Source organism: Telmatherina bonti (assembly GCF_933228915.1).
Source record: "Telmatherina bonti genome assembly, chromosome: 3".
Lineage (NCBI taxonomy): Eukaryota > Metazoa > Chordata > Actinopteri > Atheriniformes > Telmatherinidae > Telmatherina > Telmatherina bonti.
In genome coordinates this window covers 38673065-38689646 of record NC_136621.1, presented here as the reverse complement: position 1 = coordinate 38689646, position 16582 = coordinate 38673065, and the positions used below count along the sequence as shown (strand labels likewise).

The 16582-nt window shown below is 41.2% G+C and overlaps 1 long non-coding RNA gene across 1 annotated transcript; it reads left to right on the top strand.

Annotated features, from left to right (window-relative positions):
* Positions 1–9195: 9195 nt before the first annotated feature.
* Positions 9196–10146, top strand: LOC306774468. Its single transcript, XR_013771827.1, has 3 exons — positions 9196–9250; positions 9354–9435; positions 10056–10146. It is a non-coding gene; the product is annotated as an uncharacterized lncRNA (long non-coding RNA).
* The last annotated feature ends 6436 nt before the right edge of the window (positions 10147–16582 follow it).

The window sequence follows — 16582 nt, the reverse complement described above, 5'->3', positions numbered from 1 at the left end:
AATAATTACAAACTATTTAAAGTTATGAAGGGTGCAAAGCTAATCAAGAGGTACCTTAAATTCCTAACTGCAGGACTGGAAGTGATAACGGCAGGGATAACCGCTCTAACGAAGGGATGGAACACACAGACCCTCCTGAGCTTCCTGTTTCATTACTGTAATCATTTCCTTTTTATAGCCGACAGAAATACAATCAGTTTAAATCTTTGGAAAGGAAACCCTCCATCTATAAGCACTTCAGTGTGAGATGGTTGTCTGAGTGTTGTTAATCACACGGAGGAAGGGGGGGGGGGGGGGGGGGGGGGGGGGGTCATCTTCTTCATGGGGACAGCTCCAACCACATTTAATCATCCTATCACAAAACACCTTTAGAGGCCAGATTCTAATCTGGGAGTTGAGCCAAGATAAAGGATGCCGTGAGGCTCACTAATACTGTAATAACACATCAGTAACCACAGTGCACGCAAACACAGGATCCTAATCCTGGCATTAAGTTTCAGCTCGGCTCTGTTTGCTGAGAAGGTGGGCCAGCGTTCCTGTATCCTCTGCACCAGATTAGCTTTCTGATTCGGTAAAACGTGCCTTTGATCTCCTCAAAGCTGTTTGCAGAATGATAAACTCTTCCTCAAACACAAATGTGTGATGCTGACAACAGTGGGCTCGCAGGAACCACAGGATCCATGTATCCAAATGTGGTTTGTGGCCTATTTTTAGTCCAAACAAAAGAAAAACACTGATCCCTGCGATGACTGCTGCTTTGGAGATTAGAGAACCACAACTGGGAAAACAGTGGAATGATAATCAGCTGGTACTCTGTGCATGGACTCATGCATGCTCTGGTTTAGGGGGAAGGTGGGGGGGGGGGGTGGGGGTGGGGGGGGGGGGGGGGCTTTTTGAGCAGTCCTGATCCTGTTAACAAAAAAGAAACAGAACCACTGAGTCTCCTTATTGATGACGATGAATAAAACTTTATGGTTGCAGTATTATTGGTACAGTAAAAACGGCTGAATACGTTGTCAATCAGCTCAAGAACTTTAAAAGTTTATGCAAAAGCAAATTCATCCGTGGTGCTGTCTGATGTCTGTTAAAACATTTCCAGTCCAGGTTATGGTCTCAGATGATGCTGTTTGCAGCCAGCAGCTGCAACACGAGCACAATTCTTCACGTGCATCCTCTGGAAGCCTAGCTGTCTGCAGATCAGTGTCAGACTGGTGTCTAATGGCAGCGCAGATGGCGAAGCACAATGCTTCCTAATATCCTCGTACTCACTGCAGCTTTTTCTCACGGTGAGGATCATTTCTGCAGGTGCACATCACCAACCATTATGTTTATTCCTTTCAAACATTATGGATGGAAGGACCTGGGAATTTTGTGAGAGAAAATGAGGCAATTATCTGCATGTGTGACTATAAAAATGTAAAATATGAATGTTAGTGGTGCATCTGCAGCAGAGATCTGTGGAGCTTCTCAACAACCTGCCATTAACCTTCATGTTGACATTTTCTTTCAGGTTTTCCACACCACAGCACTTTGAAACAGTTTCCTTGTACTGTAAATATCAGAGTAAGGAATAACATCTGTGCTCTGTAGTCTTATTGTGTGAGGGGAAAATGCACCGTTTAATTATCTGATTTGAAGTAAATAATAAACTAAAAACCACGGCTGTGTGTGGACTTTAACATCTATACGGTAATAAACTTCAACCAATAGTTTGAACTGATAAAAATCTATTTTGTGTTCAGATTCGTTGAAATTTACAAACAGGCAACTAAATGTAACATTTATCACTTTACAAATTAAATCTTTGCTAAAAGGACTTTTCACTTGCAGTTGTTAGGAGGACAGTGACCTTCCTCCACCACCTCACTATTTAGTCTCCTAGTTTTCCTGTTTACACACTCAGGGGGTCTGATATTCAAAGAATTGACAGCGACCACATAAATGTTTATCTGAGTCGGAGCTTCTAGAGGAGCTGCACACACACAGACTCAGTGTGTGAGTTAGCTGCTGCTGCTAGCATCAGCTCCTTGGTTTAGATGTTGAATGAAGAATTCCTTCCTGCAGAATTAGCATAGAACAGGGTCCTGTCCATATCCCCATCTGGGGGTTTTATTTCTTTTTCCACGTGTAAATGTCCCATAAGTCCAGTTTTATCATGCACAGAAGCTACAAGAAAACCCTGCAGTTAATCAGAATCACATCTTAACTTTTACTGTGATAAATTCAACCAAATAAGAAATAATTACGGAAAAAGAACAACTTCATCAGACTTGCTCAGCCTCTTCTGGCAACACGTAAATGGTTTCCAAGCTTCGCCTGGAAAGAAGGAACTGCTTTGAAGTAAATAAAGGAAGGAAAAGTCAAAGTTCAAGTGAGCTGAAGGTGTGGTGGGAGGGGTGAGGAATCAATCTGGAAAACACACTCTTCCTTTCAAACAATACACAAACTATTTCTTTTTTTTCTCATTTGTGGATCAATTAGTGGATTTCCTTGCTAATTTAGACAAGTTTATCATAAAGTTCTTCTTTAACTTTGTGATCAGAGTTTTATTGAGAGCAGTAAAATAAACTTTAATAAGTGATTAACTCTCAAACTGCAGATGAATCACTGAGTAATGTGAAAAAAGTACAAAATATTTTATAAATTTATGTCATAATGCAGCAAAAGATGCACTCAGGTGTTTTAGTACATTTTTAAGCCATTGTTTATCATGTTTGCCACTTAAACAGTGAGTGTTGACACAGTGGAGGCATCATAAGTCAGTGGTGTGCTGTAGCAGCGTCATCTCTGCTGTGGAGAGGAAGAATCGGATCAAGAAGGCCAGTTCTGTACCGGGACGGCCTTTTTATGGGAATACAATCCTGCCATCTGAAACCACAAGAAAACCTTTTGAAACCTTGAGAATGAGTGTTTTAAAGTAAAAAAAAAATAAAGTTTTGCAAGTCTGGAAAAAGGTTTTGAAACCTTGAAAACTATTTTGAAAGTCTGAACAAAAGTCTGAATCTCTGCAGGCATTTTGTAGCTGAAGTGCAGCATGCATCTTACATGCATCTTGTTAAACAGCTTGCAGACACACAGAAGTTATTACTTCTATGAGCATCATCAAGGCTCTGATGAGACGGATAATCAACCGCTGTTGTAAGACGGTAATCACTGAAGCAGTTCTGCTCTGGTGGTAATCAGAGAAATGACAGCTCAGAAACCGCAGGAAGGGAACGATCCAGAAATGTGACTTTCAGGAAAGGTTGCATAAACTTTGTTTTGTTTTTAACCTGGTGGAAGTTTTCAGCCTTTTAACGCTTCACAACAAGCAAGCCCACCTGAAGGATCACCATCGTAACGAGTCCTGAACTTGGCTTCGACACATGGACTGAGAAACGTCGGTCTTTAATGGGAGATGCCAGATCCCCAGTGACTCCAGTAGATTCCCAGTGGTGCTGAAAGTCGTGCAAATCCATAGTTAGACTCAGACTTATGGGGAATCTGGATCACGGAAGTGTTGGATGTAGAATTATGTTGTATAAAACGTGTGTGTGTGTGTGTGTGTGTGCAACAACTATGATGTCTCAGTTGATGTGAAACAGAAAACGCCAGATAGAGAATGGCTGAGCCAGCTGAGCGACCCATCAGCTGATCCGCTGCGTCGTCTGGATCATGTCGATGTTTTCTCTTCGCCTGGTTCGCTTTGTTTGTCTTAAAGTTGCTAAAATGAAGAAACTGCATTGAAGCCCCCAGCGCTGCAGTCCCCATGCAGCAGCGGTTTGTATAATCCTGCCAGTGGCTGCGTGAGCTGTGAGAGCAGAGCTGATACATATGGAAATGGAAACATCAAGGTGTAATCCACCTTTAAAAGTGGGCTAGATTTCATGTCCTCCATTTACATATTGGTCTGACGTTGCATCACATTTCTATTTGCTACCATTTTAGACTTGGTTACTGTTGCATCTTTGCTTCTGTTTCCATCTCATTGCTGTGTGTTTTCATTATTTTCACCCCTGGCTTCCAAAAAAATGTGTAATGGTTTTTTTTTTTTTTTATTATCCAACACACAGTCAGAAAGTGAGAGGAAAAAAAAGAAAATGACTGAAGTTTGGCTTTGATCCCATCAATCAATGTGCATGAATTTGCATATATTTACTGAGTTTGACAGAGTGAGGAGAATTCCCCTCCCAGAGCCTGGAGGTGGATGCTGGATTGGTGGAAGGCAGGAAAACAAGCTGCATGGTGTGTAGCTTACAGCGTTGTAAGGCAGAAAACACAGGAAGTGCGCCGCTTAAACGGACTGGATGAATTATACAAAAGGAAAAATAGCTAAATCCATAGCAGTGTTACATAAAGTTAAACCATTTCTGGATCATTCAGCATTACTCTCTTTATATAATACACTGATTATATCATATCTAACTTGTTACGAAATTTGGGGGACAACCTGTAAAACATAAACACAGCCTCTGTTCACCCTACAAAAAAGGGCTTTGAGAATTATTAACAATAGTAGATATAGAGATCCATCAAACCCACTGTTTATTAAAATGTAATTTAATAAAATTCTGTGATATAGTAAATTGTAGTATTCTTCAGGTATTGTATAAAGCAAACAGGAACATGTTGCCAGTAAACATACAAGAAAGATTCGAAAAAAAGAGAAAGTTGTTATGATTTGAAAGGAACGGACATATTTAAAAAACCTTCAGAACAAAAATAATGGAAGGAACTGTTTACGTGAAAGGAATAAATTCATGGAATGAGCTTCAAAAAGAAGTTAAAGAATTAGGAACAATCAATGTGTTTAAGAAAAGCATTAAAAAAAAACAATATTAAAGACTCATGAAGAGTTAGAGGCATAATGTGAATTACTGTGAGTAATCATGATGGTGTTACATTTTGAATATCTGTAAATGCTTTCAAAACTATTAAAAGAAAGGAATGTAATGGGTATTTAATGCAAATTTTGGAACAACTGGATGTTGTATGTGAATATTGTTACATGGATGATCATGACATTAAGGGGCAGATATCATAAGATTGCTCTTCTTTCTGCTCCTTTTCATTCAAGCCATATTTAATTGGCAGTCTTATTTTGTATTTATTTTTATGTTGTTTTGAGTGAAATACATAAAAATGAAATGGAACTGGATGAGTGGTGGCATGAAGAAAACGAAGCGGCTCACAGAGGAAACGCTTCAGTAGATCTCCATAAACTATCTGCAGGAGTTCATTTACTCAGTATTTGTACTTTTGTAGATCTTTTCTGAGTTCAAGCAGCAACTCCACTCTGCTTTACTGGCTTTACTGGTTTTCCACTGTTTTCTACATGAAGCCTTTTCACAGAACTACCTGATACTGACTAATCTGTTTTTTATTCCACTGACTCTGTAATGAAACATATTCATCAGATTCACTCCTTTAATTATTTCATCAAACTGTCTGTTGCGGCTAACTGTCCAACGCCATTATCTACTTCAGCCACTGCAGGCTAAACACGGGAGATATTGATGACGCGCACTAAGATGTATGTTCTCCTTATTGCATTTGTTTATTTTCATCGTTACTTTAAATAAATTACAATGAACAAACAATACGCAGAGCAAAAGCATCTAATTGTGGTCAACAAAACGTTTACTCCCGAGCTCACCCCACTTCTGCATCCTTACAGCCAAAACGATGCGCTCAGGTGAGTGCAACTATTTCTAACGTGTGCATTCACACCCAAAGTGACACACCCTCCACCCAAGTGCCAGTCAAGCCTGCACACATCAGCATATTCGCAGACATTAATATAATAATAATATGGCTCCTCCATTCCGGCCCCTAATTAGTCTACAGATTAATTACATCACTATAACATGTAAGAGACAAACTCATTAACAAAGTAACATTTCATGATCAAATAACTATATACATAAATAGATAAAACAGACTCATTAATCAAATCTGTGAAAGTTTATATCCAAGTCCTTCCATGTAAGCAAATGTCCACATCAACACAATATCTCAACATCTGCTTGAGTACATGCTCTCATGAGTCCTCTGCTTCTTGAAGAAGACAGACCTTCGTGATAGGTCTGTCCAGGTAGTTTGCTTTGGTCTTAATGCGAACTTGTCGCACAAGTCCCTTTTTGTCATGAACCACCTGAATCACCTTTCCAATCACCCATGAGTTTCAAGGAGCAGAGTCATCCACAATAGCAACAATGTCCCCTGGAATGAAATTACGTCTGGTGGTCTGCCATCATTTATGACTCATAATATGGCTCCAACACTGTCTTTTATCCTTGCAGATGTTTTACTTGTCATTAATGTGGCTTAAAAATGAGTAAATGTCTCATTTTGTTCTGGTTTTTCTCCCATTTCTAATAACCTAACAAGAAACATGCATGTAGATTCCCATTTCTTGCAACAATTAATATTACAAGTGCTTAAAATACATTTTATTCACTTGTTTAAAAGAAAACTTAAACTTCGTTAAAGTTCACTATTTTTCCTGAAAAGGGGTGGTGCGTGGGTGTGGGTTAGTACATCCCTGTTGTTACCTCTCGCAGTTTATTGATATTCAAGGCTGAGCATCTGCTTTGCAACCCTTTAAGAAAATGTTTTTTCTCGTTTCTTCTGCTAAATCTGAACCGACAGTGACTGATGTCTGATGGAAAATAAAAAGGTGAATGTAACGAGACTCGAACCGACAGTCCTGCATCTGTAATATAACACCGTGCACTCCCTCCTTCCTGCTTTCGGAACGTGTGATGATTATTATCCAACTTGCTGTATAGTCACAGGATGCTAAATGGAAATATTGTCACAATCAGCCTTGCTTCCTCCAGCATTGCTGCTTGCCACACCGCTAATCAGTTTACTGCTCTCACCTGCCTCTGCCACCTGTTCACAATCCCCATGAGTTCAGCCTGCGCATATATGCAGCCTCCACCACTCACTCAATGCCAGATTGTCATTGCTCTCATGCCTGACCTTCCAGCACTCCGACCACAATTGCCTGCCCGTTATCGACCTGATCCGTCCCCGACTTCCGCTTCCTGCCTTGCCCTTGGAGCCTGCTCCCCAGTGGTTACTGGGATTCTGTCCTGGAGGACCCCCATCCGTGAGTTGTTGCGCTAGGTGTCTGCTGTCGGCCCAGAAGAAGGTTACTCCGCTCTGCTTTGTTCGGCTCATTGGGAACCAGAGTTCAACTCCAGCACCGAACCTCACCAAGTGGCTAAAATAAAGCCTGTTAACCTGCCCAGATCTCTAGTGCTGCTTTTGGGTGCTTTCTCCGATCATTTCAAATATGTTATGTTTGCCAGTGAAAGCAAAGGAATGTGAGGATTTTTTACAGTAAGCAGGTCGCTGGTTCGAGCCTCAGCTGGAGGGGAGGGGAGGGGAGGGGGGGGGGGGGGGGGGGGTTTGAAAAGTGGCCTTTTTATGTAGAGTTTGCTTGTTCACTAGAGTTGGAAAAATCGAATCGAAAAATTGAAAATCTGGATTTTTTGTTAAAAAAAATCTTTTTTTTTTTTTCAATTAAATAAAAATAATCTATGATAAGATTTGTCATTTTTATTATTTTTATTGATCTTTTCACTCGTTGTCTTGTGCATTATAGCAGCAGGATGATGACCTGGAGACTGTGTCGTTTTATCCAAACTGAAATCAAGAAAAATGACGACCAAAAAACAAAAAATATATATATATACATTTTTTTGGATTTTAATCTACAAAAATCAGCAATATCAAAGAATTTTGAGAATCGCAATTTAAACTAAATTGGCACCCAAAAAAAAATCGGAATCGAATCAGGACAAAAGCATATCGCCACACCCCTAACGTTCACCCTGTGTATGCCTTGGTTTTTACCAGACCTGGCTTCATCTCTCCGTCCAAACTCATGCATGTTCAGCTAACTGGTCACTCTAATCCCTCCCTGCATGTTGGTCCTGCAATGGACTGACAGCCTGTCCTGAGGGTCCCCCAACCCCTCCTCCTCTCCTGCTGGTTGTCCAGCCCCCTGCGACCTGATTGGACCAGGCGGGACAGAAAATGAGTGGAAAAACAAGCATGACGCTGCAATGTTTTGTTTTTTAAACTTCTCTTTTACTTCATTTTCTCCACACAATCAAACCTGACATCACGACGTTGGACAAAAATGTTGTTTATTATTATTTTTTTATCTTTTAACCAATCAGTATACTTCTCCTTATTTTAACCCCTTTAACGCTGTCCCATACAGTTTCTGAGACCTGCGCCGTGTGGTGAAACCTTTGCCTGTTGTACAGCCCGGTACTTCTCTTCTGCCCCCAGTGGACACTCTTTGCATTGCAACAACTCTCACAAATCACATGCTAATAACTGGCACATATATGCAAATCATTTTAGTCTCCCTTTTTTTTTTAAAAAAACCATTTTGTTAAAGGTCTGAATAAACGCATCAGATAAAATAAAATCTGTTTTTTTTTCTTGGTCTGGCTTTAAAGGGTTAAAATTCTCCATCTCCATCCCTTCCTCCTGCTGAGCTCCTCACCAGTCTGCCACTACCAGCATTGTGTGCATTTCTTGTCCTTCCTGACGCTTCTCGTCGTTCAGCAGGTTTCATGGTGAGCCTTTAACATCTGTCTCCTCTTGTTGCAGAACATGACAACATGTTGCTCTGCAGAGCAAAGCTGCAGCCACACTAGTCGACCTGAAGCTGGAAGGTCTAAACAGGTTTGTGCTAATTTATAGTTTTACTACTCAACCTTTGGCAGCTGAACTTCTGCTTGTGAGCAGAGTAAAAGAATCAAAGTTTTGCTCTTCCGGGCCGGTAATGACTCACGGCTTTACAGTAACAGCACAGTACAGATATTGTAGGAGTGAAAGTGTCGCTTTGGGAGATGAAAGCATTTTCCTTGAGGCGACAGAGCTAGAAGAGCATTAAATTGTCATGATGACATCATGGGGAAAATCTTTATCACAGCTGAATGCAGCAGAAAACTGCTGCAACTCACAAAGTCTTCACACAGATCTGCAGCTTTCATGTCTTTATGAATAGATCTTTAGTGTCCCTCGCTCACTCGGACTCTCTCACTCTGTCTCACACAGACGTTTCCTTTTCCACGGCATTGTTTCTCAGGCTTCAGCACGCGCCCCTGCGCTGGTAAACACCCAGCCTTCCTGCTAATTCTGCTTTGCAGTTCTGTAATGATTAACTTTATGTCCTCAGATATATGAAGGAAGGAAAAAATCAAAGAGGTGGAAACGCTGATCACTGAGGAAGCACCGAGAGGTAAGTTCTGCTAGAAACTTAACATCTGGCTTTGCACTATGGATACTAAACGTAGATTGTTCATTTGTTAAGTGTTTTAATAATCTCATCCTCTGTGTTCCAGTGAAATGCAAAAGACTTGAGAATGGACCTAACAGCTTTCCGCTTGCTTTGGCTCCTCTGTGCAGTCACACTAACAACTCAAGGTATGTCTGCTGTTTATAAACACTTGTGCTCCAAAGTATTTTACATTTGCTTTCTGTTTCCAGTGTGAATGACATTTATAAATCCTTTTTAATTGTCAACAATTATAGGTTATACAATAATCTAGATTTTACTGAACAAAACAGTGAAAATAACCTTCATGTTGATCACTTGGCTTCTGCTTAAAGAAGTGTTCAGTATGTAATAAGTTATAAAAAAAAAAAACTGCCTGGATCTCATTGAAGACACCAGAACTGCCTCCCAGAGTTGCTGTTAAAGGTATTCTGAACCTGAAGCCATTGTTTCCAGCGTGGTTGGAGTGTTTTTACCACAGAAGGAACTACTTTTCCTTTGACACCACAGCAGGAAACGGTCAGATAGAAAGTAAACATATCTGCCGAGGTCATTTTAAACCCCCCAGACACCATAAACGCTCTACCATCTCACTCCTCCATTATTCCAGACTAAAACATCGTTCTACCAGCACCGGCTAAATCTCCCGCAGATGTAAAATGAACTGAGATGCTGAAGCATCTGAATCACAGTTTAGTTGCTTCCTCATTGCAGTCTGTCAGTTTGGTTGTGTCCTGATGAAAAATATGTCCACATCTTGTCTCTGCAGAGCTGGTGAGGCTAAAACTGAGTCCCACAGTGGCGACAGAGTGTGGCAAACAAGTTTCCCTTCACTGCAGCGCATCCTCGTCTCAGCAGGGCCTGTCGATCACACACATGGAGTGGTCCCAAGGCAGAATGTCTCTGTGCTCTATGGACAATGAGGAGGAAATGATCACACACCAAAGACACTTGCTGAGCGAGTTTCACTGCGAGTATAAAGCTGGACGGCTGTCCCTCGTCTTTCAGGAAGCGCTGCCTCTGGAGAGCGGCAAGGCAAAGCCCTACAGGTGCAAACTGCACTCCAACCAAGGAGTGGCTCATGGCTCTACAAGAGTGGAGCTACAAGGTCAGAGTCTCTCTTACAACAAACTTTCCTTATCAGGGTTTCTGAGACGAGTGAAGAAAAAAAACGGAGCAGAAACAGAAGGTTAAAGGCATGAAATCCTGCAGACTTCGTCTTTCCTGCCTTTGTTTTCAGATCATCAGAATATCCCTGACACAACATGGGGGGGGGGGGGGGTGTAAAGCATCAGCTGTGTGCACACTTTACTAAATTTACCCCAAACTGCATCAGCATGTCTTGTTTTGTTTGACTGAGGTCTTCAACAGGGGGTCCATGACTTCCAGGGGTGCGCAGAGGTACTGCTGGGAAACCAATTTTTTTTTTTTTTTTTAACACATTTTCAGTCTCGTTTCTCCCATTTTTCCCTACAAATCTAAACACACACCAACATAAATCAAACATATATTCAGTAAAACATAACAGAAAGGAGAAGATGTTGTCTGTCGGTGAGAACTGCACACATTCAGTGTCAAACAGGTACTATTTCATGCTGAGCACCTTTATCTTCATGCCACCTGCACAGAAATAGGAAGACCAAGCCCTATTACCACTGGGACAGTCACAAGGCTGCATATTACACACTGGATTTTTCTGGTTTCCCGTGATTGGCTGAGAGGTTATTCAGTTAATAGCTGTAGTATAGAAGTGAATAAACAGCAGTACTATAGCATCAACCTCTGGGAAGCTACAATGAAAACAAGGACAGAAGATCCCAAATGTTGTACTGTTTTTGAACATCAACAATAAAACTACATGGCTCATGAGCCAGGCATAGCCAAGGTCCAAGATCAAAGTAACTAATATTTAGTTTATTTAGACTTTGGGAATAATATCAGTTTGTATATGTTTGAAAAAGGTCAAATTTGAAGAGGTCTAATGCGCATGACCCTGCCAAGATGGAGATTGGTAGTGTTACAGCCCGGCTTAAAGGCTGCAACCAAGGAGGGGGGCACAAAGTGGGGTTACAAAAATAAACTTTATTCAAAAAACATAAGTAAAATAGACGCCTAACCAAAACAAAACCAACCTAAACCAAAGCGAAAGTAAAACCAAGTATCACGCCTGATCTCCCAGCCCAAGCCTGGGAGACATACTGAACTCAGGCTGGTGGAAGTTTTAAGGAGTGACAGAACACATTGGGCCAAAGCGTAGCTCATGCCACTAATCAGACGGCACCTGAAAACACTCAGAAGGGCAGGGGCCGTCACAGTAGGAATCACTAGATGAGTGGGCATGGGCTTGAACCAGGCACATGTTGCAGGTCTCATGTGGTTTCAGTTTCATGGGCCCCTTATGTGAAGCCCATATGGACCAGTTCCCTAATAAGGAACATCGGAGGGCTAAAGACCCGAAGGTGACCAATGGACCCAAAGGTGGGACCCATCTGCACTCCAAATGTAGCCCTTAAGGGGCCCACGTGGACGTTCAGACACCTGTGTGCTGAACTGTCAGGTGTTATAGACTCTGAAGAGCGTTTGGTAAATACATCGCTTCTCTCATCTCCGTGCTCCTGCAGGAGGAGACGCATTGCGCTACAGCTCCACTCTGGTTCCAAGGCTTTCACGCGGAACAGTGATGTCGCTGGAATTATGCACATTTGTCCAGAAAGGCACACAGCTGCTGCTCTGTGAAAATGTCTCCATACATCTTAATGACATTTTCACTGAGCTAAACAAAGCAAACTTATGTGGAAGGTCACAGCACACGTGCCACTCAGCTGTAGGGTGGTTCCTGCTCCATCTCCGCACCCATGTGGGGTCTTTGAAGATCTTCTCCTATACAGCAGGATTACTTGGATATAGTGAAAAAAAAAAGTGCTGTGAAAAGTTTTCAGGATAAATGTTGTAAATGTGATGGAGAACATCTGGAACATTTGATGAGGATTTCAAACTTTGCAAATGTTTTGAATGTAAGAAGCATTTTAACACACTTCTCTTCCCTTTAGAGTGCTGTGGGAGTGTTGAGGGGGTCTTAAAGAGTCAAGGTCCTGCCTGCACCTTCGATCGCGCCCATCCGGATGGAGACGTGCACTGGTTTCACGGCTCACGCAATCTCTCAGATGGATCTATGAGGCAAGACACGGCAAAAAGTGTGAACAGACAGGGTTGGGTGAACATCCAGAGCCTGCTGATCATCCGTGACGACCTGGACTGGAGAAGCTCAGACGTGCCCTTTAACTGCTCCTTGAAGAGCCCGACATCTGGCCGATACATCGCAAGTGCTCTGGTTCAGAGGAGTAAAGCTGGTTCTGATAGAACAGGAGCGATATTCTCTGGATGCAACAAAGTTGGATCACAGGAAACAATAAGAACAGTTCTGTCTGTTTTAGTTGTTTCACTTTTCATGCTGAAATAATGAAAGTGAAGAAGTCAGACCAAGTCATGACGCAGATTTCAGGGTGAATGATCAACATTATCAAAACAAATCAGGTACCGTTTTTTTTTCTTTATCTCTCTTTTTTTTTTTAAACAAAACAAGGTATTCACTTTCAAACTTAAATGATTCCTTTTTTACGGTCCAAAGTTTTAGTATTTTACCTTTTAGGTGATGAAACTAATCAATCGCATGCTGTTGGGAGGGAACTTTTCATTATAAACCCATTAAAGGCATATTAGTTTCATCACATTTACAAACAAGGACTGCTAAGTGCAAATTTGGTCTGATTAATCTTGAGGTACATACCATATTTCTGTAGTATTTACTGTAAAACTTCTACTTATCTATTGTGAGATGTGTACATCATGTGTCCACAGTGCTGCACAGCGATGCTGTCTGTGCAACAACTGTGTAGGTTAATGGTTTCTGCAGGGAAAAATTATTTAGCTGAAAGAAAACCATGATTATTTTAACTTTTATTAAAAGAAATATTGACAGGGTGAAATATAGTCGCTGAAGCAGCAGCTGTGCCTGCTGTTTATGGAGGAATGCTGCCATCTAGTGGACAAAATGAGCAGCTCATGTGACTACATGTCGAGCGATGTGTTTGGATTTAAAGGGCCTAATTTACATAAAATCTTTTTTATAAACAGTTTTACAGTTTTCTGTGGCCATTGTTTTACCTTGTCAGGTAAGAGGAAGATGAATGTTGGGATTCTCACATAAAATAAGATCATTGAAATCTCCACAACATGAAAATTCACTGCACATAACATCCCATTCAGTGAATGAAATTCATATGTGTGGCTCATTAAATGTGGATTAACTGCACACTGGGGATGTTCTGGTTTCCAGTTTAAAGATATACTGAAGTATGAAAAAGTCCACGGTACAAATGCACAACATTTTCCGTGATTTCGTGTCTGCAGAATGAACTGTCACAGGGAGAACGTGGAAGTAAGGTGTACCTGGAGTTACGCACAGGTGTGGTGAGATTGTATAGATGCTTTGTTGTGGTGTGTGAGTAGCAAATATGGCTGAGAGGGGGTTGGATGGTGAAGCCGTCTCAACCAAATTTCTTTTTTTTTACCCAGACATTTAAAAAAAACAAAAAAAACAACAGAACAACATTTAAGAGCATAAACATATCTTATCTTTCTATTAGAATTCCATACATGCAAATGCCTCCTGCACAAATCTCAGAATCCAGAAACAAACACAGGTTTCTGTTTTCCAGAAACTTTTTATAGCTATCTGCATAATTTCATTCAGTTCCTTTTATTTCCAATCAGACCAAGTCAGCAACAAAGTGCAGATCTTTTCTCTTTTGTTGCTTCCCATCTTCGTGTCTTTCGGTCTGTCACAACGGAACCCTTCCAGTTGTAGACGAAGCCGCCTGATGCATGAAGTCTTCACCTAGCAGGACATCTCAGAGCCTTTTCACATTAGAAAGCCTCTCTGCTAATGATGTCACCCAATCAGTGCCCTCGCAGGGGAAAGTTGAGCTTTTAAGAGAGACTCTGCTCCATCTGAGAAACCCTGACTCGACTGGTTTGAGGTCACCTTGGCAGCTGCAGAGGGGTGCATGCAGAAAGCCCGACAGCACACTGGGACTCTTCACACTGACCGAAAGGGAAAGATTTCTGCCCCCATACATCAGTCCAGATACGCTATTTGTTCTGTCTTTCAACTGTTGTGCAGCAAAAGTTGAATATTACTGTAGTCAGCATGAAACAAGTTACTTCTGCTGAGCAACTGTCCTGCAGAGCAAAGCAACAAATCCTATTTTTACACACATTTACTTTAATTCAGGGTCAGAGGAATTACCCGACATGCTGCATAGGCTTCACTGTGGAAGTTCTTGATTTTCTTCCAAAGAATTGAAATTTTACCAGATTATTACACAAGCTGGATCATTTATTTAGGATTTTCTGCATCAGATTTAAAGTTTTCCAACATTTCAGCTTCTGTTTACAAAATGTTCCTGTAGCTAAGGCTCTACTTAATGTTAAAAAGGTGAATAAAGAGGAACAACTGAAAGAAATAAAGCCTTTTGTTTGGTTTTTCTTCCTCCGATGTGACGTTTAAGGGAATTTACTGCACTCAGACTGGTGAAAAACATAAAATGAGTCAAATAAGTTGAAAATGAAGCTTTTTCAAGGCTCAATCCTTTTGAACGTAGCGACACAGATCCATCAGAACAAGCAAACCTCACACAACATTTTACTCAAAACTTTTACTTACTTTTTAACCCAAATCCTAATTTCTCTGTTCAATACTGTCACTTGACAAAAGCAGCAAATAAAGCAGCATTTGGTACGTCATAGTTACACAGCAGTCCTTTAGACGTGGTTGTCTGCACAGTGGCATAGCCGTTAGCACGGCAGGCTCGCAAGAAGGTCACTGGTTCGAACCTCAAATGGCGACCTTTCTCAGGAGCAGCCTTCACTTGGTTTGGGTTCTGTCTGTGTGGAGTTTGCATGTTAAATGCAAACTCTAACATGAATGTTAGGTTTATTAATCACTCCAAAACTCTCCCTAGAAGTGAGTGTGATGTAAATGGTTGTGACCCTGTGATGGACTGGTGACCTGTCCAGGTGTTCCCTGCCTCTGGCCTGATGACCGCTGAGACGGGCTCCAGCTTCCCGCAACCCTTAGTTGGACCAAGCAGGGAAAAAATGAATGAATGAATAACATGAGAAGTAGAATTTAAGCATCCACAAAATGAACCCTTTTGTGTTTAGTGGTCACAACACTGGTGGAATAAGATGGTATATTTTACTCTACTTTATTGGACATAAGTGAGTCATACAATACGCTGCACCCTGTGAAGCAGAGTGGTCCTCAGTGAGGTCTAAGGGCGCTGCGTACAAAAGAAAAAACTAAATTAAACCATTGTTATAACCAGCAATATGTGGAAATATTTACCTAAAAACACTGCAGTAGTTCATTGTAGTCAGAGGCATCGCTTGCGAACAGGCTCTGATCACACACAGACAGACCGCAGGTCACAGCAGGGAACAGGGTCAACCAGTGTCATCGACCCCTCCGAGTGCCACCAAACCTCCCGTGTCCAAATACACACGGTGAAAACTCAAACACACTAGAACCATGACGGTGAAAATACCCCAGCATGTCGGCAATGTGACCTTCATTGATGCACTTTACAATCAAATGTATTTTATACCTGCATGGTAGCATCTTAATCTTTTATCCATGAGGGGCTGCTTGTGGTCTGGGACCAACAGCGCTCAGATCCGACAGATGGAACTCAGTTCTGCCATAAATGTGCCTGTTTACATTTCATGGTTATTAAAATGCACTGTCCTTGTCAAACTGAAATAAATGTCAACATACCAGACTGTTTCTAGAATTTAACAGCCAGAATGAAGAAGCCACCGTATTATTTTACAGCATGTCCTTCATGTTAAAGGTTAGAAGTTTATAAAGTCACTAAATAACTTTGTACATATTAAACATGACATCGGCTTCGCTGTTTTCCCGTTTCCTTACACGTCAGAACAGAAGTTATTTAATCATTAATCATGGTAAATGATTGCAATTGTAGTTTATTTGGATATTTACACAAGTCTGAGATCTCTATCTTTATTTTCCTCTTGAAACATAACTCCCCCCTCCCCCCAGTATAACTCCACCCTCCTTTTAGTCACAATCAGATATTCTTTGTGTTCAGAAGGAAGGCAACATCACAAAGCTTTAGAAATCATACTGTTCATACGTTACCTTTTAACAAACACATCCTGACATTTATATCCTCCTTTATCATACAGCCGATATCTGATTTTATTGCATTA